At 39.7% G+C, this 23,643-nt stretch overlaps 1 protein-coding gene across 6 annotated transcripts in view; it reads right to left on the reverse strand.

Annotated features, from left to right (window-relative positions):
* The window catches only part of OSBPL6 (oxysterol binding protein like 6), an 89,592-nt gene extending 70,320 nt beyond the window's left edge, over positions 1 to 19,272 (reverse strand). For 3 of the 6 annotated variants that reach the window (XM_032693104.1, XM_032693103.1, XM_032693098.1), the window contains exon 1: positions 19,020 to 19,090. The gene's annotated coding sequence lies outside the window, so the exon portion shown is untranslated. Of the gene's footprint in view, positions 1 to 5,063; positions 5,083 to 19,019; positions 19,091 to 19,207 lie in introns of those variants that run through there. The other 3 variants (XM_032693100.1, XM_032693102.1, XM_032693101.1) reach the window with 3 other exon arrangements.
* Between the last annotated feature and the right edge of the window lie 4,371 nt (positions 19,273 to 23,643).

Genomic DNA, 23,643 nt, shown 5'->3' on the forward strand with positions numbered 1-23,643 from the left:
CTTGACTTGCATATGACAAGGCACTCCAGCATGGGAATACAAGCAAATAAATAAATAAAGCAGCCCAGAAAGTCCCTTCCCAATCATGTTAATGGCAGACATATAGGAAATGTATCAGGAATTCTACTTTTATCTAAGAAAAATAATAATACATAGAGATCTCCTGGGAAATAAGGGATCAGAAGAATAGAAAGTAAGATTACACAGGCTGCATGTAAAGGAGATAAATGGAAGGAAAAAAAAGAGTTCTACAATTACAGAATGGTCATTTGCTTTTTTATAAGGAGATTATCATGAATGTATTGTTTAAAACAAGAAATTCTAGGTAGGGCAGTTAGAATTTACTGAACAACCTATGAAGTAAAAAGCTTTGCAAAGTATGAAGTAACCATTTTTTGTATTAAACAGTAAATAAACTCTTTTCTTAAATATATATATTTTAGTCAATAGACAGAAATTATGAATCTGTATATTCACATACCATAAAGCAGATCTTGACTCCAGGGTAGAAAGGAAAAAACCCAAAACAGTTCAGTAAAATTTATTCTATTCCCTAAATGTTAGGGAAATTACACTAGGTCTGCCTGCTTATTATTTATAACATTTATACAAAGATACAAAGAATTTTATCTATAACTACACTTTAGAAATGTGCTGTGCTTCATACAAATGAATAAATAAAAATCTCTATTTATATAAACAGAGATGCTTTATCCTGAGGACAGCACACCCAAACACACTACTTTCATTTTACTTAGAGATGAGTCAATTTTTGTTTTTTTTTTAACTAGGTGGATCCTAAAATTAACCTCCTAAATCTTCACCTTGCCTTCAAAACATCAGGCAGTAATATGAAGAGATGTTGGTCAGGTTAAAACATAAACAGGATGTGAACAGAAGTGGATGCCATGAAAGTAGAAAATAAATTCATGTCAACTATTAAGCCACCCAGAGAAGGGAGATGAGTTTTGTTGTAGCTGGCATTAGAGCTCTGTAACTTATAAGCCAGTGAACCTGATTTCTAAACCCAATTCCACATGCACAAGTCTGCTGTAGTCATTGTGAGCGCTGGCAGTAGCAGCTACATTAAAAGCAGCTGACAGAGTACTAGAGTGACCAGCAAAAATTAGATTTAATATATTAGAACACACATCAATGTAACAGATTTTGTGATCCCATCAAACCACACTACTGGGGAGAAAAAAAAAACAACAAACAAACACAGCCTTAAAGATTATATCATCCATAATGAAATTACATAGCAGAAAGCTGTTAAAGGAGAACACAAACTTCTGGACTAGCAAGGAATACCTTTCTGTACAAATTGAAGAAAGTAGCACGCAAGTAGCAGAATAAACTAACTCTTAAGGAGATTTCAGGTAGTTAAAATCCAAATACATACACACAGCCCTTTCAGGAAAAACATTGAAAGAAGATACTTCATAGAGCTATAGAATGGTTTGGGTTGGAAGGGACCTTAAAAATCATCTACTTTTGATATTCGTTATTTCCTATTTAGTTTGTTGTTGCTATTTTCTTCTCATGGCTTAGCTTTTATTTCAAAAGATTTCCATATAATTCTTTACGGTCTAAAAAAAATAGTCAAGGTCTAAACCTCTGAATTGTTCTGAATTCTTTATAAAGCTCAAATGCTCTGAACAGATGGAATGAATACTTCCTACAGTACATCAGCTATCCAAGAATTCACAGGCTACATGTGCATAAAACAAGGAAAATTAGGTGGGTTAACAGCAGGAAAGTAGCTACAGCATCCCACTATGGATGTAGAGACGTTGAGCGTGAGCCCTTTGTCTGGATGGGTGCCAAGGCCTCCCCACAGTTATCCTAGCTGTAAATAGGTAGGATAGCTTCATTCAAGCTGAGAAGAAAAAAGGCAGACAGATGTGATACTAGCCATACTGCTCCCCTGTGTGCTGTTGGCTGCAAAATACAAGTGGGCCTTAAACCACGAGATCGATAAGGCACCTGCATCCAGAAGGGATCTTCGGTAGGTTTTGTATTAGGGAAACCTACCCAAGTATCAAAGCATCAATAAGTCTGTTGATTTCTTTATAATTAAAAATGAAATAATAAAAAAAAATTTTAAAAGCCTGTATTACAGATTTTTCAACAGACAAATCTCATTAATAAATACAGTTCATACAGTTTTAATGTAAGAGCTATTAGATGCTAAAAAAAAATATTTCCCATTTTTACCCCTTTATACTGCTCTTCCAGCATTGCCCATGTTTTCTCCCTTTTTCCTTTTCTAAGTGGTTTCATTATGTTTAAATGCTTCTTCCATATTGACAATCTTGTCTGTTGGATTTTTTCCATTGCTTTGTTCCTCTATCCAAAATGCAGAGCATCCCCACTTCTCTTTCCCATAGGATTCCTTCCCTTATTCATGCTGCCTTTTTTTTTTCTCTACTCCTCTGTTTACTCTGTGTCTTTGCTTCAGCAGAAAAGAGTCCAAGCAAAGATAAAAAACACATGGGAAGCAACAACATTCCTTCGCTACTCCACTGTTTTGTGCATGGAAGTATGCCATTTGTGAGGGAACAGAAACAGAAATCCCTGTGGCATTTGACAAGGATGTTATGTTGCTCGGGCAACCATTCCTAATTGCCTTTTGGGATGCTGAGCAAACAAGATGGATTTTTTTCTGCTGGTCTGTATGAAGGTCACAGTAGCACAGGGGCAGCGAACACAGGTTACTGCTACAACAAGTGAGGCACTGAAAAAATATACATCGGGCAGCCCTGTATGCAATAACATGTCAACCACACATAAAACCCAGTATATGCTGCAATTAAAGTCATGTAAGATATAACTGTACATAAGTTGTCATACAAGACTACAACAACTACTATGCCAGAGACAATGTTACTCTAGACTCATGCTGAAAGCAAATCTCAATGTTTCTCCTGGCCTGAAAAATTAAACATATAAAAAAAGCTATTTATAACTTATATATATATATATGTAACAGTATCCTACAAGAAACAGATTGTCAACAGCACTTTGGCAAGGCACTATTAACATCCTTTAAAGATTGGGATGAAAAATTTTCGTAAAATAAATGTCTGCTGAAACAAACAAAAGCAGAAGCTTTAAGAGCAAGAGCTACTTCCTCAGAGTTCCTCCAGAGGGTTCATCTCAGTATATGAATATTTTGCATCTCAAAAGAAACACACCATATGCTGGGATGGCTTTTTTTAACTAGGAAACTCTGCCTTATATTTTTGGAACAAGTAAGTTTTTCCTTGGGTATGTTTATTGACATGTTTCATAAACCTCAAATCCTTAACTGAAAAAAGAACCTACTTTGGCTGTATGAAAAGCAGCTTTTTTTTTTTAGTTCAGAGACCAAAAGGAGGAAGAAAGGAGAAATTTCATGCAATTTGGGGGGAAAAGACCATTTAAAGATCAAGACACACCAAAATGAACATTTCATTGCAAATGTATTCAGATAAAATTTCAGCTTTTCAAAATTTTCTCTATTTTCCCTTTTATGTAAAGTATTTGGTAAATTTAATCCAAATTCACTAACAAATTCACAAAATCAAAACTTTTTTCAGAGTTTAACAAACCAATAAATTGCAGTTCCTAATCCAACAGTCCAAAATCCTCTGGATCCCAATATTGCCTCTATTTTCTGCCTGGCACACAGGAGGTACAGATCCACCCAAACCTCTCTGGTTTTCATTGCCCCTGGAGCCATGCAGAAACTTACAGCGGATCCTTTAAGACCATAGCAGAAAGATGAAAAATTACCCAAATTTTTCTTTTAATCATGTTTAACTCTGTTTTCACTTCAGTCTCTGCCCTGTAATACAAAGGTTTCCCCAGCCTACACCCATATTACTGGAAGCAAAGTCTATCCTTCCAGAGTTTCTCCAAACCTACACTTACTATAGTATGCTATAGCAAGCACATATACATGCCAAATTTATGGTCCAGGAACTGATTGGACCAAGTAAGGAGGGAAAAATGTATCTTAAACTCCCTGCAACACTTCCCAGTCCAAGAGCAGAGGAAAAGTGTCAGTAAGAGTTACTGTCAAGGGCAGGACACCAGGCTCAGCAGACTTAATGTAACACATCCATCCTGTGCTCACCTTTCACGTCGAGGAGGGGAAAAAAAAGCAACAAAAATATTTCAAAGCCATTAGCAGTACTCTAAAGAATCTTGACTATAACCCTTTTTTCTCCTCATGGATCATCCCAGTTCCCAAAGATTGAGAATAGTTCCCAATAGACAGAGTAAGAGATATAACTGTAGCAATTTCATGTACTTATTTATCCACAACTGGTCAGAAAGCTCTGATATAGTGTTTGTTTACCTAGATTTGCATGTACTTGCAATTCTTTTTTTTTTCAAAAATACTTCCTTAGCCATAATGGGTGGCTCCTTCCACGCGTTTCACATTTTCCGGCATTTTCCCCTGTCCAAGGAAAGCACTCCAGTTCTCTAACATAAGAAAGCAGATTTTACCAGTGAGAACACTTGAACAAGACCACCTGAGAGGCCCATGTCACAGATAACTGACTATCAAAATGTTCTGCATCCTAAAATGTTACCACAAGCACTTAATACACCAACAAGGTCAGCAATATCCCACCATTAGCACTCATGGGCCTTCAACTTTCATAAAACATACTCAAGAGACATTTTCAATTTCATAATGACACTTTAACATATACAATATAAATACATATGACAAAACATTATTATTTAAGCCTGGGGGAAGACACAACAGGAGTCATATTTCTCTATTATTAATTATTATGCACTCTGAAACATTAAAAAAACAAATGACATTGGTGGACTGTATTCAGGAGATAAATAACAGGAAAATTAAAGTAAGACTTGTCTGTCCCTACAACTATTACTATTGGCAATGTGTTAATTTTCTGCAGAGCTATGTGAGCAAATGACTTACAACACTACTTGCACTAATTTCGTGTTACAAAGGAAAAAAATAACTTTTGTGGATTTTTTTCTATTTTCATTCTGTTTTCAATTATGAGCTAATTTTTGGAAAACACTTTTGATCTTACAGTATTTATGTGCAGGCCTCAAAGTTGGCAGCACCTGTAGTTCTTCATCTACTTAAGGAGGACTTGAACACTTCAAATCACAGGGCAGAAATATTACAGAATCACAGACTCTTGCTGCACTTGTGTATCCATGCTGTTTGTCAATATAAGAAATACTTTTTAAGGACTTGGTACTATACTTAGAAGTAGGAATATAGAAAGATGCCTAAAATAAATAAATACATAGTGTAAACTATCAAATTATTTTGAAAGCCCTGTTGTTTTTATATCAAAGATTATAAACCGAAATGTCATACAATACACTAGCACCAAAATGAACAAGATATCTCTAGACATCATATAGAGACATACACTCAAGAGAGAAAGCATACGTGGGTTTCTTAAAGGGTGACCTAAATTAACACTGGTTTAAAGATAACAAAAAGACCTCGAGCAGTAAGCAGCTGAACATCAATCTGGTTGTTTCAATTACTCTCATAATGATATCTCAGAAGGAAGCAGCTCACCATTCACCTGCAATTCTATTAGGACTGACTGTCAACCCGAAGAGGAGGCATTTATTACTGTTAGACAGGACACTAAAAATTTTCTTTCATGATGACATCAGACTTCATTCTTGTATTATTAAATCCCCTGTTGCCAGGATTCCATCCACACCTCCACCTTCGCTGTTAACAGTTGCCATAAGATTTTATCTGTGGTCTTGGCCAGAGCCGAGAGGATGTGCTGGCTGTCACAAACTCCAATCAAACAGTCTTCATTAAGTATTCCACCTCCCTCTGCTCACTGACTTTGACAAATCAGGGAGCACTGTTCCCACTCAGAGTTTCTTATTCTCATGTGAGATCTTGACAAATTTGGATTTTCCAGAACGAGCTTCAACAAAATATGGGCAGGATTCTAATGATAAACTTGCATGAATAAAACTGGCGACCAAAACACAAGCATCCTCTTCCCTCTTCAGGGGAATCACACATGTTTATGAAACAGAAGATTTATGTACCACCACCAAAGCAGAAAAATGGATAGAAGGGTTCATTTCATATTTTGTTGGCCATGAAGACCTAAATATAGAAGCACAGAATAGTTTGGGTTGAAAGGGACCTTAAAGATCATCTAGTTCTAACCCCCTGCCATGGGCTACCTTCCCCTAGACCAGGTTGCTCAGGGTCCCATCCAACCTGGCCTTGAATGCTTCCAGGGAGGGGGCAGCCACAGCTTCTCTGGGCAACCTGTTCCAGTGCCTCACCAGCCTCAAGTAAAGAATTTTTTCCTTATATCTAATCTTAACCCACCCTCTTTCAGTTTAAAGCCATTACCCCTTGGTCCTGTCACTACACACCCTTATAAAAAGGCTCCCTTTAGATAATGGAAGGTGCTATAAAGTCTCCCTGGAGCCTTCTCTTCTCCAGGCTGAACAACCCCAATTCTCTCAGCCTTTCTTCATAGGAGATGTGCTCCAGCCCTCACGATCTGTGTCAGAAATTGCAACTCAAGTCATCAAGTTTTTCTGAGCTTCTAATGCCCTATAACCCATGGTCTGAAGTACAGCATCTTCTTTTAAGGCTTCCTGTTGAATGTTCCTGATTTCTTAGTTACTGAGCAATCTCCTCACATTATCCAACAGCAACATCTAGGCATAAGAATAATCCCGAAAAAAATATTTCATGCAAGATTAATGCCAAAAGTATAAATGATAAAATGCTACTATATTAAATATCATAAAAGATACCATAAGAATAGAAATATAGATAAAATTTCTCCTTCCACTCCTTGTTACCATTCACAAACTATAAACTCAGGTTAGGGCAACTCAGTATTTCTAAACTCACAAGCATAAAATGCATTGATTCTGAGCCACCTATCATCTAGACAGCGAAAATATATTTTGATCTATTTACACATAAATGTTATCCCCCCAAAAATTTTATCACCAGTCATAATACTGTCATTATATTAAATAAATATACCTTCAGAGACTTATACCAGAAAACTGAATTACACAAAAGCATCCAAGTTCTACTCAAAAGTGAGACTTGGTGTTTTTCAACTGAAACTATTCACTAATGTGCATATTGCCACTGAATGAATAATGATACTTTTCTTAGCCACTTTTCTTTTTAAGGTATTTTGGGACAGTTTCATACCCCAACATCATAAAATATTTTGTTAATGCTGACACTTATTTTATCTCAATATTGATTTCCAAGGTCTCTTGCAAATTTTTTTCTCCCTTCACAGATCACTCCAACTGTAAGGGCAACACTAATTTTCTTAAGTAACTCAGTTTATTTTTTTGACATTTTTCAATCCTTCACAATAGCTGGTAAGTCAGCATTTAGCCAAATATGTGTCAGTAACCTCAGCCAAGATGCCCATAGCCATTTACACAGAAGAAAAACTCCCCTGCTGTATGCAATACCTGTCCCAAAATTAATCAACAACAGAAAATAGCAGCAAAATGATCCTTGAAAGACTACCAAGTAAATATACTACGGAAGAAAAAAGGACTTATAAGGTTAATTGTATTAATGCTACATAGTGACAGCTGACAAATAAGTGTTCTGGGACAGCTTCCTGACTATAAAAATTCCAAAAGGCTGATTAACAAGGGGGGAAAAAGCACTGTAGATATTCGGCTCGAAATTACAGTGGTCTGGAAAGAAAATCTCAAATTCATCTTTATTTTTTCTGATTTTTAACAAGCATCCTGAAACAGGAAAATTGCATCTATTCTACAAAGCAAAACTTTGCCTATGCATTTGAAAAAAGTTAGGACATTTAATTTTTTCTTTTTCTTTTCTTTTACCACATTCTAAAGCTGCCCAGGGCACCGGTCTCCACGTCCCCACCACTCCAGTCAGACCCTCAGCAAGATAACAGGCTATGAGTTTGAAGTCTACAATGCATTCCTTTCAAATATTTATGTTTTAGTCTTTGAAAGTATTTGTAAACTGTCTATCCTGTCTTGTCATATTTTAGTTTGTAAAAATTAAACTGACCAAACCCTGCAAAGTATCAACAGTTAAACACTGACAAATTTCAGTGATTACAAAGATAACACAAGCCAGCACATTTCCAAATGAGCAAAAAACTAACCCATGATAGGCATTGTTTTCAGTTTCTTACAAAGTTTAATTTCCTCAAAAAACATTCACCCTTTTAACTTGATGTACTTGAACAAAGACTTTAAACACGCACCACGGTTCCATCATTATTTGAGTATTTAACTCATAAACATAAGCAACGTTTGGCGATGAGAATAAAATGACAAGCAGTAAATACACACTATACAAAATATAAAGATAAATTAAAAGTAGCTGTCTGGGAAGCACACAGAAGTCGGAGAAGACTAGAACCTTCACACTTCCTCATTTATCCTTTAATGGAAAAAATTGACGTTAGCTGAAAAAGTATTGATTTTCTGTGCTGTAACCTGTGGGAAACTAAAGAACTGAAAGTCATTTTTGCAGCATAGTGAGATTGTTTAAAAAGAAAAATTTTAGAAAGGTCTGCCTGAATTACTTTCTGGATCTCACAACACACACAGACATTTATTTCTGTTCAGACTTGTCCTTCTAAACGAGAAACTTGCATTTGGATGTTGCACCATTATGTTTAAATCTGCTTCAGCATGGTTGAAATGTATAACCCACCTCGACAGAATGACCAACCTCAAGTGCAAAAATATTTCACTTGCTGCCATTAAGAAATGGCACCTTACACTGCTACTAGGCATAAAGACTGGTAGGAAAATAACTGATTTTCCTTGGTATGCTTACACTGTGAATATTCAGGCATTTCGCTCTCAAATGTTTTTTCCTCTCATATTTCCCAGTCTCTGACAATACCTGCCAAGGATCTCCTGAGGTGCCTAAGGACACCCAGGAGAAGCACAGAAGACTGCATCAGCTGGGATGCAGGACTGGCAGCTGGAGAGAAGAGGTATGGAGCATTGGCAGCCAGGACAAGGGGACATACCCTGAAGGATGGGTGAGCCCTGGCACAGGACTGAAATTCAGAGAGCAGTGAATTAAAGGGTAGGAGAGGCAGAATGACAGAGGGCAAGAGCTGAGGAAGCATGTGTCAGTGCTGGAAAGCCAGAGGCAATGAACATACCCCTGGTGCATTTGGCTTTAAAAAAATTAGCTTTGAAATTAGTTTGTACTCATTGCATTATTTATAAGAAATTACATCTACAAACAGATTTAGACAGTGTTGGTGGTTTTCTGAGTGTTACATCACAAAGGTATGACACAGTTCTCATGGCAAACTTCCCAAGAATCAGCCAGGAAAACAGAACTATGTGTTCCTCAAGGTATCTGTAGCCTAAAGAGCAGTTTGTTTCCATCAGCTTTCAACGTGGAAATGTTGCCATAGTTGTTGAAGTATAGAATCTCTGCAGCTGCTATGCCCTCCACAAGCATGTTCTGTGTGCCTCAGCACTGAGCACAGTGTCCACAACCAGACAAAGCAGGAGAACCAAAGGAAAACAGATAGAGAGCTTACTATTGAACCCACGCAGTGGCATCAAGAAATAAAACTTCTTTGTTATGAGATATTGCCCTTTTTCTAGAGAGGGCTATGAGCCTAATTTACATCAATGACAGCTTAAATAGTTCTGGTTTACTGTATTTAAAACCCCTTCAACTGACGTAAGCTATCATACTTCTGTTGCCCTCAAGGGAAATTCACCATGTTTATCAAGTCCTTCTTTTATCCCTATCTACCTATTTTTCACACAGCATAATTCCTTACTGCATCTTTTAAATTATTTTTACTGACTTGCTACAAAAAACCACATGTGCAAAAGAATGAAGAAATTGTAGAAGATGCTAAAGTCGATGTATTTAACTCTACAAAAGAATGGTGTATACCTTTAAAACAATTCAAATACGAAATAGTATATGGAAAAGTAAAGAGAAACAGCATACATTCATGACTGACATTTGATAGTTTTATGCAAAATTATTGAGTTAATACACTCACAAAGTTAAGAAGAAAGCACAAAAATTTTCAAATACTGAATAAATCTCTCAAAATTCTAAAGAACATTGAGGGGAAAATCTAATAATGAATATATCAGAAGTTAATTATACCAGAAATACTGTAAGGTGGCAGGGGATAATGATATCACCCTTTATTTGCACCACGAGCTGGCAGCCAAGAGCCAGTACAGCTCTGGATTGGGTAGGCAGCAGTATCAGAGCTGGAGGAAATGATCCTTCCTCCCCCACCCCGTGCACAGCCCTCGTACATTAACAGTGCATTAACAGTTTGAGTAACATCTCAACTATTAGAATGTGCACACATCATAGAGGACAAGTATATATTTGGAACTATAAAGGCCATACAGTTAGGAGAAAAACGAGGCACTTGGGAAGGCACAAAGTATCAGGAGAACTATGAGCAGCGATCTGTTATACAGCCTCTGGGGAACCAGTCTGGGCATTGCAACTGGGAAACTCAAAACCTAAGGGAATTAAAAAAAAAAAAAAAATCACAGCTTTAGGAAAGGCCAAGTGATTACAGCATGGCTGTTTTACTCAAACTTACCCTTTGTAGATTCACATTATATTGTTTTGGCCAAAACACTATAAAAAAACCAAAGAAATTTATGAATAAGAATTTGTAAATTTTAAAGGCAAAGAATCTGACACTCTCTCCTCTTCCTAATGTAGCTCACAAAACTTAAATTTGTAGCACACTTTCTCTTCTTCAGGCAGATGGGTACATATAGCAGCCATTATGGAAATGGTAGGAGCTATTAACCCAAGCTGCCATGGTCATTGTTACACTTTAGATCAACCAACTACTTTGCAGATCCAACCACAATCTTTGCATCACCAGAAATGAAAATTAAAAAGCAAATAATAGATTATTTCTGAAGCTGCTTCTATCCCTTAAACTCACAGACACTCCACAACCATGTGGAGCTATTACAGTCCTGTAAGGGTCTGAGGGTTAGTCAGTTGGGCTAATTCTAACCCTCATCTCTGGCCCATTTTCAGGCCTGCCCCATTAATCTTCAATACACATCAAAAGAAAACACAACCATTATTGTATTAATTAGAGACAGAAGCCACTCTAGTTAGCCATTGTAAGCTCTGTCACACAATGGTACTTATGGTGACTGGGCAGGAGACAGAGTTTGCAGCTACTAAAGAAAATACCCTGTTTGGGTTTTTTTAAGACTATTTTGCACTGCAAAAAGTAATTGCATTGCATTGCATACTGCAAACTGACCATGGCTTTTACATGTAGGCTACACTATCAGGCATTAGGAGAAGGGAGAAAAGCCTGCTCAGTGGAACACCATATAATTTACATTTAGCTTCCCACAGCATATTTTACACCCACACAAATACAGGTCACAGTTAAGGGGAATTATAGAACTCTTTTTTTTTTCTTCAGTCAGAGAATGCATTATTTTTGCCCACAATTATGTCACTCAAGAACATTAAACCATGTAGCAACAATGTATGACCTGACTATAGGTCATACATAACTAGAAGTTACACAGTGACAGAACACACTTCTGTGTTACAGAACACAGTTGTCAGGCACAGGCGAACTTGGAAAGAAAACTTGCATTCAGCTGACCAGAAGAGGGAAAAAATGAGATGGATTTTACACATTCCTCAACCACTACAAAGAAAGACACAGAATTTGTATGGCTACAGAGGTAACCTTCCAGTACCAGGGGCACACTGATACTTTACATCCAGACTCATCCTCTGACTACTCTGTAGCTCCCTTTCAGATCATTCCCATCTTTCTCATTTTTTGCAAATATCTTATGAAGCTTGTTTTCCAGAAACAGATTAAAACCAAGAAACACAGACTTTATACAGGAAAGAGACATAATTACCTACCAGAGGGATGCATATGTCATGCTCACACTGGGGTCAGAGGGACCCTCAAGATGACTCAACACCGACTGCCAAGTTTCAGATCTCAGCAAGCTCTTTTATGTTGAAGCTTCTTCCTTTTAACCAAGTATCATTTCCATCACCAGCCACCATATTCTCACCCAGCTGACCCACTCCACTCTAAAAGAAACATTTATCACTAAACTAAACATTCCACCTTCCAATTTTCAAGCTGAAAGTCCCTTTATCTGGTACCTTTGTTGCCATTTCTGTAGTTCTCCATTAGTGATTCTGCCTTTCCATTTTCCCTAGATCAATCCTTACCAGGAGACAACATGATAAACTAGCATCCTGAATATAAAGGTATAAAAGAAAATAAACTGTTCCCTATCATTATCCTAAATGTTTTCCTACTCTAGAAACTAAATTAATTGAAGAAACTTTTATCTTGTGGCCAAAATCTCAAAAATCATAATCTAAGAAGATGAGCAACAGTGTTTATTTCTCTCAGGGTTTATTTCTCACAGGGTTTATTTCTTTACCACTTCTCCAATCATAGTGCCATTTCTTTTCAAACAAGATTGAATTTTATTTTCAAAAGCAGAAGGGAAGAAACAGTTAAAAGCTGTTTTCCTGAACAAGATCAAAATGATGTCAGGCATCCCTGAGTAGGTCAGGCATAAAAATCGTCATAGAGTAGAAGTGGGGACAAGAGGCCATCTGTAGCCCCACTGCAGATGCAGTTTGACCACACACAGGATGGTAAAGGCAGAGGTGAAACAGGAAGAAGAACCATCAGCCTGTTACCGTTCCTGTAGGATGTTCAAAGAAAATCCTCTTGACCCAAATCCCATGTAAGATCACCATATCCACACTGGGTTTGTCACAGGGGAAGAGGATGGTGGGATAGCTGCAAGGATAGAGAAACACCACTGTATCACATAATTTAGTAGCGTTTTATTAAGCAGGATGAGTGTGGCATTTCTATTCCAGTTCGTCTGCTCCAGGATACACACAACTCAAGGTCCAAGTGACACTGGCACCAGAGACCCTGAGGAACAGAATGCTCACCCCAGCTGCTCAGTGTGTCAAAGTCCTGACCAGTGGCCTGGACCTCGCACAAGGCTGTTCCTCTCCAGCTCAGCCTTCCAAGTGGCAGAGGTATGTGCATATCCCTTGTAATGCTCCCCCACACGTGGGGCTATTTCTCATTTAAACTGTCAGCATGAGCCATCAAAGGTCTCATCAATTCCATGGTCCATATCTAAGGTCAATTAGCAGTCATCACTAAGGTTTCTGTAATTCTTCGGTCTCCCACTTCAAACATGTGACAGGAAGCATGAAGTTAGCAACTGCTACAGAACAAATTTCTTCTATTGTTTTTTCATTTTCCAGGATTAATCAGATCAGTTAGAGGTGGGCAGATGTAGCCAAGGTCTCCCCTATCTGAGCAGGCAGTCTTCACCCCATGGCACAAGTTTCATACAGCCTCTTCTCTGGGCAACCTGAATTTATTACATTTCTCAACAGAAAACTTTTCACTTCATCATCTGAAAAAGGATATCACATTCCAAGATAAGGTATCTTGAAATCGATCTATAGATTGTTCTCAGACAAATGTTACTTACTTCAGGTTTGCTTGTCGTCATAACAAGGCAATCCCAGATATATGCCCTACTGTCCTGATGTAAAGATCCAACACATCATTTTAATACCTCTGCATCCTTCACAATCACAATTCATTAAATTAATTGGAAACAACAGATACTACAGAAAAGCTTCGTACCACCAATACAGCCTTTGCATTAGAGAGTGGGACTTCATTCAATACCACAGAGATCACTTAATTCAGCCTTTTAGGTAGAGAACCCATCAGTTCCTTTGCATCTCTGTTTGGACTAGAAACGTGAAATTCAACAGGGGCTAAGCATGATTTTTTTGATTTTCACATTTTTCATGAGAACTGAAAACTGCTGGGGGTTTTATGTAGTTTATAGGCTAGAATCATTTCCATCTCTCAATTTCCACCGTAAAAAAGGGAAAATAAAACACCTATTTTAGCAGAGTTATGAATGCAAGCAGTCAGATAGCACTGTGAGAGATCATAACCAAGACTGGACTTTCTATCTGCTAAATTCTGGGTGGATTCAGCTTATCCATTGGATTCTCAGCATCCCAAAATAAGGAGGAAAAGATTCATTGGAGTGGAAGGAGGGCTAAGATTCCAAAAATGTGAAATATTTGATTGAGGAACACAGAACCTTCAAGATATGCCTAGGGACTGCACTCTGATAGAAGTACAGGTTCCATCCTCCAGCAAGAAGACAAGAAAGCCAAGTTTCCCAGAAAAAAAATTAGTTTTTTGGTAGAAAACTTAATCTTCGAATCTAGTGTAACATGACACCTGCTACCTAAAATTCTTGCAATTCCATATTAAGCTCACAATCAATTAGAGACTTCTTTCCTTTACACCTCAAATTAATATATCCATTATTGCCTTTATGAGATGTGCTCTCAATTAGTATTAAAATATATTCACTTTTAAGGAACTAAAAAAAAAAGAAATTATTTAACTTCATTTCAAAATGCATCTGTTCTCTCTGCTACAGTGAACATTTCTATCATTATAAAGTTCTCCTAGCTTAAGGAGTTTCCAACTGCCATACATTCCAGACCTATCCTCTTACTCTTCTTCAACTTACTACTCCTCTTCTTCCTTCTAAACTTCTCTTTTTAAAGTTACAGGTAATAAGTAATGACATAAAATCTTTTTCAGTTTCTGAGTTGGTGATGGTGGGGCTCACACTGAAACCATTTAAGCGACCAGCCTGTAGATTTCTCAGAAGGAAAAGCTTGGAAATTCAGCATCTCCCTGCCTGCTGCTACCCCCTATGTAAATAGCCCTCAGCAGATAGTGACACATTTCACTTGGAACCAGCTTATAATCTATCTGAAATTCTGTAGGATTAATATGCAGAAAAAAAAAATAATTCAGAGTTTCTGAGTACCATCAATTTTTCACTGTTAATAGAAAATTATCAATTTTCTGGGTTTCACCTTTCATGCCAAAACAGAATTACAGAATAATTCAGGTTGGAAGGACCCTTCAGATGTCACTTGGGCCAACCCTGACTAAAAAATGAAAAACAACTGCAGTAAAACCAACCCTGCTTTTTCCTCTTTTAACAGTTGTCTCTAGTATTTTGGCACTGTTCACTTTTTTCCTCCCTTAATATCTTAACGGTCTGTGCAGCCCAGAAGTTTCCCTAAAATACATGAGTTTGACTGCCTATACATGGTAACTCTCGTGGTCTTCTCTCAGCTTCCACATTTCACATTTAGCTGTCCTCCCTTTCACTGGTTTATCAGCTACCAGCACCAAAATGTTCTTCCATCCTTTTCCAACTCTTTTTAAAGGATCAACCCCGAAAGAGAGACATGCCAGAAACACCATTCGTCAGGATATATACAGCAGCAGCATTTTAAAAAAACCCTTTTAACTGCCTTCATGTCTGTATTCTGACTTACAGGAAATAGCTGAAAGCTGTGGGTTTGTATTTACAGCTAAGAAAACTGTGGTATGGACATGGTGACATTATTTACAAACATAGTAACACCACTCATAGCAGGAACTCTACTAGTAGGCCTAGGACAATAGCAATAGGACAAGGAGTAACACCTTTAAACCAAAAGAGGGTAGATTCAGACTAGATATAAGGATAAATTTTTTTATGATGAGGGAGAGGAAACACTGGAACAGGTTGCCCAGAGAGGTAGTAGATGCCCCATCCCTGAAAACATCCAAGGCCAGGCTGGATGGGGCTCCGAGCAACTTGGTCTAGTTGAAGATGTCCCTGCTCATTGCAGAGGGTTGGACTAGAGGACCTGTAAAGGTACTTTCTAACCCAAACCATTCTACAGCTCTATAATTACATAGTCCTTAATATTTCATATTACAACCAAATTGAGTTTGTTACCTGGCACCTTACTATACAACTACCTTGTCACTAGACTTTCGGCAGCTGCAGTCTCCCTATCTATGACATGTTTTAAATCTGCCAAAAATCCAACATCCCTCAAACGGCCCGAGCATGTTCATCTTCATTTGTGTATTATACCTGTTGCTGCTTCCTTCAACACCTAGAACCTTGATATGGCAAATTCAACACCAACCTCCCCCCCCCCCCCAAAAAAAAGTAAGTATTTACTTTAGTATTCCAGTGTGAAGAATTTTTTTAATCTCATTAAACTTAGTTTAAGAAAGAAACACAAGCCTGAAGGAAGTTCTTGGAGAAATTACTTTTTTAAGTATAATTGCCCAGAGTAAAATTTCTCATGAAAATTATCTGCAAAAACTGCTGCCTTTTCTCATGCCAGGACAGTCAAAAACTTCAAAATCACAAAGTATTTAGTTACAAAGTTAAAAAAAGAAAGACACAGAAAAACCCTCCCAGAAATCTCTGGGAATTGTTTTAATTGCTCAGTGTTTTAAAAAAAATTAGAAAAGAGTTCAAGTATTTGCATAATTAAGGCATAAGGGCTAAATAAACCATTAGGATAGGCTCACTGTATACATACAGACACAGTAAAAATATAAACACACACATCTTTAGCAGTGAAGCGCTAGCAGTTCCTTCCCGTCTCCCACTGCAGTGACAGCAGGTTCTCTGGCATGTCACAGGCACAAAAGGGCTGACCTAGAGGACTAAGACCCTTAAGAAACACAACCCTCCTGAGGCAAAGCCGCACTGTAAAGAAGTGTAAATTCCCAGGATTCTAAAGGATTATGGGGGGGGGGGAAGGTAGAGAAAACCCATGCTGATATCACATGTATTTGGCCAAACAAGAACAAAAACATTCGCTTCCATCACACTACGAAATCCATCAGCAGACCATGCCTCAGCTGAAATGTGCAGCAGTACAATACATGTACATATCACACACATATGTGCCAGAGGACTAAAGGAAAATGAAGCAGTACTATGAAGACCCTCTGCCTCTGTCTCCAGAGTGGACCAGAGGAAGAAGGAGCAAAGGACAGCAGTCCCATCTCCACCACCATTTGCAATAGATGAGACAGGGGACTCCCCTACTACAGAAGTCACAAAGCTTTATCTTTCCATAGCCATGGTGGCTTTGTAGTAATGTCCGAATGGCTGCTCAGATGCACAGGAACTCTCACATCTGTGAGCAAAGCTATGTTTTTGATGGTTATATAAAAGATCACATCCATAGAGTACAGCCTTTCAACATCAGCACTTGGAAAAAAACCGCACACTTGTTCCTACGAGTATACATGAACCTGTGTTTACATCACAGAGATTTATGAATAAGTACCAGAATGGACTAAGAACAAAAAATAAGCAAGTAATAAGCAAGACTGCTAACAAGACCCCTATCAGTACAGCTCATAAGCACTATGGAGGATCTGTGAGTGCAATAGCCAACTAATAGGAAGTGGAAGAAGCACGCTTGTTGAACTACAGTACAACAAAAGGTACCTCTTTCAGCCCTCAGTAGCAAAGGAAAATGTATAGCAAGTCTTCAGTCACAAATCCTGCAATGCATTGCTGTCCAGATACACATCCCACCATGTATTTATACAGAAAAGGTAGTTTAAATATAAATTCTTTAAGGTTTTTAAATAATCAGTCTTGTACGTATCTCTGTTAATTTATCTAAAAGGAAATAAAAGAGAAACTAGTCTTCTTGTGTAGTTTTTAAACAAAAAGAAAACCCTATTTATTATATATACTTAAAAATGTTTTACTAAATGTATAAGATCCATAACAACCACATCTGCTAAACCTCTAAAGGTCAAGGTCCTGTCCTTTACACCAAGAAAAAAAAAGTCTAATTATAGTATCTACAGCTATATGGACAAAGGCTGGTTATTAGAAAAGAACTATTATAAACCAAACACAATTAAATTGTACAGAAACCATTAGATATTTGATGAGATTTTAATCTTTGAGTTGGTATCATTCTGCAACTTAATCATCTGGAGAACAGAAAATCTGTTAGGAATGCAATTAAATGTACTAGTTCCATTAAAATTGAGCTGATATAGTTAACTGTAGTCCTAAAATAGCTATTTCCTCACACCTTTTTTTCATCTACTGAGTAAGAGTCTATTTAAGGAACACTTTTCACTTAAACTGTCTAATAAGATTTGTGAATACTTTTGTTCTGTTGTTTCCCCATACAAGTTGTGCTGCAGTTCGCTGTTCGACCTTGGCTTCCTAATTTGCTCTGAGAAGTACAGCAAGGTCTTTTGTTTCAGTTACTGTTAGTCCATAGCATCTGCATTGCCGAAGCTTTTGGGAAGAAAATCAACAATGTAGCCTCACAGCACACTACAGCAATTATAAACTGAAATGATGAGCCAATAGCAAAACCCACGTCAGATAGTCATTTTAAACATCAGCACTTCTGACAAACAGATGATTTCCAAATGTCAATTTTAACGAACCCATCCATACATCTTCAAAGTACTTGGAAAGGTTTTGCAGCATTGCCAGTAAATTGGGAATACAGGCCGTTCCTGCCTGGTTCTGAGAGAAACAGAAGGAAAACAACAAAGGTATCCTAACTGTATCAACTTGGCAATAGCTAATCTACAACCGAACCTCGCAGACCATACAGTTTACTGGGGCATTTTAAATTGCTCTGCAGGGAAGGGGTAAAAAATCCTGACTTCGGGGAGCGACAGCGGAGCCGCGGGCTCGGGGCTGACACGGGCGCATCTCTGTGCGCGGATGCCGTTACGTAACCGCGGCCCGGCCCCCGCGGTCCGGATGCTCCGGCTGCGCCCCGGGGCCGCAGAGCCCCCGCCGGGCCACTGCCCCAGCCCCAGCCCCGGCCCCGGCCCGGCCCCGCCGCCTCTGCGCCCCGGCCCGCTCCCACCCTCCGGCGGTACCGCCGCGCCCCGCGGCACCGGCCCTTCGCGCAGCCCCCGGGGGCCCGCCGACCCCGGTCCCGCTGCGACCCGCCCCGACCCGCGCCTCTCAGAACGGCCCGTCCCGCCGCTCCGGCTCCGGGCACGGGCCCCTGCGCGCCCCCAGCGCCGCTGCTCAGCGCCCACCTCCTCGCAGGGCTCCGCGGCGCATCCCCGCTGCGGCCCGGGAGGCTGCGCCCCGCCGCTGCCCGCACTCCCCGCCCGCCTGACGGAGGGAGGGAGAGAGGGGGCGGGCAGCCGCCGCCGCAGCCCCGCCGCGCCGCCCCCCGCCCCCGCCCGCCGGCCAAGGTGCCCCCTGCGCCGGCGGGACCCACCTGGGTCGGGCGGCACCGCGCTGCCCCCGGGCACAGGTACCGGGGACTGGGCTGGGCAGGGGCGGCCGGCGCAGGGATGCTCAGCCGAGCGCGGCCGCGGCCCTGTGCGCGCAGCGGCGGGGCGGCGCCGGGGCTCGGCACCGCACCGCACCTCGCTGTCCGCTCCCGCAGCCGGCCCCGGTGCGCCGGGCAAAGCCCAGAGTCAAGCTGCTGCCGGCGTGTCGGAGAAACGGGGCAGCGGCGAGGACCGAGTCATGGGCTTCGGTCATGACATCAGGTCTGGAATTAAACGGGAAAGCACGTGGGCAACAGCGGGGCTGTGCTGGAGAGAGAGGGATCTCCGTGCCAGGGGCGGGAGGATGGTGTCAGACAAAGGGGTGCCGCCGAGGGACTGGGCTGTCAGCAGCCGCGTAAGGGCCTTTCCCCACCCAGGATTGGTGACACAAGCACGACACCCAACCCTGCACCGTCACCCTCCCGCAGTGTTCACTGCGTTAGCCGATCACTCTTTGTCAGCCGATAATGGGAGGTTGTAAAAACACACATTACATGCTCTCGAAAGCTGCGGTAGAAATCACTCCTTTGGTTTAATCTGTATTAGGGGTTTTTGTTGTTTTTTGGTTGTTTGGAGTTTTTTCTGTAGATTCTCCATCACGGCTTTTACAACATCCTTGGTAGCTTAGACACACCTTTGGAAACGGGAAGCTGGACTGTGTTGTGTAGAGAACCTGCTGAGTGGCACAGATCACCCTGCTGTGGAGGAGACAGGTTTCAGACTCACCTGTATGGTTAATGACTCGCCTCTGGCACCCTGGTCCTTCTGCTAGAGCCTGGTCACTCCCTGTCCCCAGGGCTGGCACACTGTCCTCCCCTCCAGGCATGGCTCTGAGACCTCTCTTAGCAAACTGTACTCCTACTATTTACATCCCCCAGCTTAGCCCTGCTCTCTGGATCATGGTAACAAGACGGAAAATAGATTGTGTTGTCCAAGAAGATCGGTTGAAATCCCTGGAGAACTAGATGCCACTGCCAGCAAATTTCAGTAAGAGAAGGGGGGGGGGGGAAAGGGCAAATACCTTGGGGAAAAAAAGTAGATTTACAGCATTCTATAAATTACTGAGCCTACACTATTCATTAAGCAAAGACAAACAGGCTGCATGATGCTGGTTTATGTTTTCCCCATTTCTCAAACTGGCAGTTCCAGATTTGGCAGCATCTCTGTGCAACAAAGACTCATTCTGGAGACCCTGCCATACAAAGAACCACAGTTGTTTTCCTATTAGAGCAAAGACCTCCATAGAAGAATCCCTTGACACACTATTTTTTTGTGTAACCTCTAGAATAAGCTTCTTGGAAAAAAATGCTTTATTCTCTCAGCTGAAACTGCAAATCTCATTTTGAATGTGGTTGAATAAAGTTATGGAATTCATTAAGTAACAGAACTTTTCAGTGTTCAGTTTCCAAGAGCTGAAGCAGGAAAAACATTAAGTGGGATTATGGTGGTGTCAGAGTAAGTTTTGATATAAAATCCTTAGAAAGATTAAATAAGAAGCCACATACATTATGGAACACTTAGTAATACCAGGAATGTAGTCACTTATTTTTCTTCTAAACTAAGTAAGTAACAGGGCAAGGAAATGGAGGTGTCTTAAGGTCACCATTCAACAACACCATTTCAGACAAGAGGCCACTCAACATCTTTGACCTGAAAGAAATTCCAGAAAATTGTGTTGTTAATTAGCTCGCTTGTTTCTGAACAACTTGTTCTTTAATATTCTCTAATGATCTTGATACCAAGTTCTTAAGTGGCTACTGTACAGAGATTTTTTTTTTTTACTAATTTGCCTATACTTGAACCAAAGAGAAACAAACATGTAGAAGGGCAGTTTAAATATTTTGTTAAAATGATACAGTTAAGTTACATAGATGGTGGATGACAAAATGCTAGTGCAGTGTATGCATGCAGGTACCGTCCTCATCTTCTAAGGCCTTATTTACCTAGAACTGTTTCTTAGATAACTGTAGACGATTACAACCATATTATTCAGAAATGTTGATATAAGCCGATTTTATGTAGGCTTACATAAATGTTTTGAAAATCTCTGTTGTTGTTACATAATCACATGAGAATTTTTTTCACTGGTTTTTACTCATATTTTGCGCCACCAGGAGCAAAGGTTTGAACATCTTGATGAAATGTTGAGGTAAAGACCTAAACACAGGAGAGCTATATTCCATTTTGTCCATCCAAGAACTTGACCTGTTTTTCTCAAGTTTACTCTCATCAACAACTGGGAGACAGGTTTTCCAGAAGAAAACTATAAAACATGGTTTGATTGTCCATGCAGAAGTAAAACCTCCACAGGTTAAACCCTAGAATTCTTTCCATAATTCTCAGCAAGACACAAATGCCTTTAAAATGTCCCATTCTTCATTCAGGCAGCAGGGAAGTTTACTAAATATAAAAGCAGATGTTTGCTTACCACCCATACCCTGAGGATAAGCAAATCTATGGGCATTGAAAATATTTACTAACAGAACCCTAAGAAAATAGTTTTATTTTCTCCTGTAATAAGCAATATTATTGTTTCTTTGCTGTCATTTATAGGGTTTGCATGTGTTTGGCAAAACGGTACCCTTACACAAGGCATAGGTAGCAAACACGTTTTTATTAAAGCTTTTTGCAAATTACACCTTATCTTTTTTGCAAGTTCATTGAATTATGCAAAACTGTGAGAATATAGCAGTAGTAAGGAGTGAACTGGACGTGCTTTGAAGAAAAAGCACGCAGTAGAGTACCAAAGAGCATTAAAGAGTGTCTGATAATAAACAAATTAGGCAGAGGGAGAGCTTGGGAGGCAGGTTCATATCAGGGACATGCTCTGAAAGCAGAAAGGCAGGCATCAGCAAGATGCAAACTGGATATGCCCTACAGTAAAGGAGTGCCAGAAGACTGAAGAGCCATCTCCATGAACCAGAAAGCACAGCTGCCATCAGGACTGACATCGGGTAACCAGATCAATGTCCCCTTTCTTTGACAGATTCTGACCACCTAACACAACATGATTTACTTTCTTCTTTGAGTCCTCCTTAGGGCCGAATTGCTTAGAATACTGCTGATGAGCAGTGTTACACCTAAATAGCCTAAAATTACTTGTGTGAAGACCAATGATCTTTGCAGTTTCCTGATGATGCAAAATTACTCACGATAGGCAAAATGAAAGCTGACTCTGAGCAGCTGTAGAAGGATCTGACAATAGTGAGCAATAGGGCAATGAGATAGTGGCTGAAAATCTATGTCAATAACTGCAAACTAATGTCAACAGTAACGGAAATAACCCTAACTAAACATACATAATAATGGGCTCTAAATTAGCCTTTATTATTTGGAGTCATTGTGAGTAGTTTTCTGCAAACATTAGTTTGCTACTCAGCAGTAGTCCAAAAGGCAAACAGTATTAGAAATTGCTCCAAAAGCAGTAGAGAACAAAGCAGAAGAGCTCATTACAACCCCATGTAAATCTCTTTGCACTTGAGTGCTGTGTACAGTTCTGGTTCCTTCCCATGAAAATGTGAAACTAGAAAATGCATGCAGCTGAAAAAATATACACAGAAGTATGGGAATGCATCTGTGTGAGGACATAATTTCTAGCTGAGGAGCAGACTGAGAAAGGATTGTCTTTTGATCTATAAAATCCCAAATGATACGTAGGAGGCTGACAGGAAATGATCACGTGCTATTTTTCATCACACAGGACTTCAGTGAAACTCAAATCAAGTAGCAGGTTTAAAACAACTGGGAAAAACTTTTCCATACAAAATATTATTAATGCAGATGGCTTGCTTCTATACTATGCTATGAAGCTGAAGAGACAGATGATTTTAAGCAGGGATTATACAAATGAATGAAGGACAGCTGTAGGCACAACAATTTCCTTTGCAGTTCTTGCTGAAAAGGTACCTTCCCCATTGCCTATTGAGAAGTGTCCAAGAAAGGACACTCATCATCTGCCCCGTTTCAACACTCTTCCTGAGCATCAGTTTCCAGCAACTGTAGAGAGCAGGACACCAGATTAAATGGACTTTTACACAGTCTTGTGCAGCCATTCAAATGGTTTATTCTTTTCTTTCTCCTCATTTAAGTGTGAGAAACCAAAGACAAGCATATGAAAGCATATTCCTGCCTTTCCACATCTTCCCTGGGAGTGAAATCAGACACTTAGTTCCTGATCTTTCCATTTGGGTGTTTTTCAATTCCCCTAAAGAGAATTTGGAAAAACTGTTTTTATCATCTCAACATTTTGCTCTTCAGTTTCTGTAGTGATAGTCCATATACACTGGTCTATTCATTTCAGCACCATTTTTTACTCTACTTTATACAAAATCAGGACAGCACATAGCAAGAGAAATCCTGAAGCATAACAGCATAAGATATG

This window comes from Chiroxiphia lanceolata, chromosome 7 (genome assembly GCF_009829145.1).
Source record: "Chiroxiphia lanceolata isolate bChiLan1 chromosome 7, bChiLan1.pri, whole genome shotgun sequence".
Classification (NCBI taxonomy): Eukaryota; Metazoa; Chordata; class Aves; order Passeriformes; family Pipridae; genus Chiroxiphia; species Chiroxiphia lanceolata.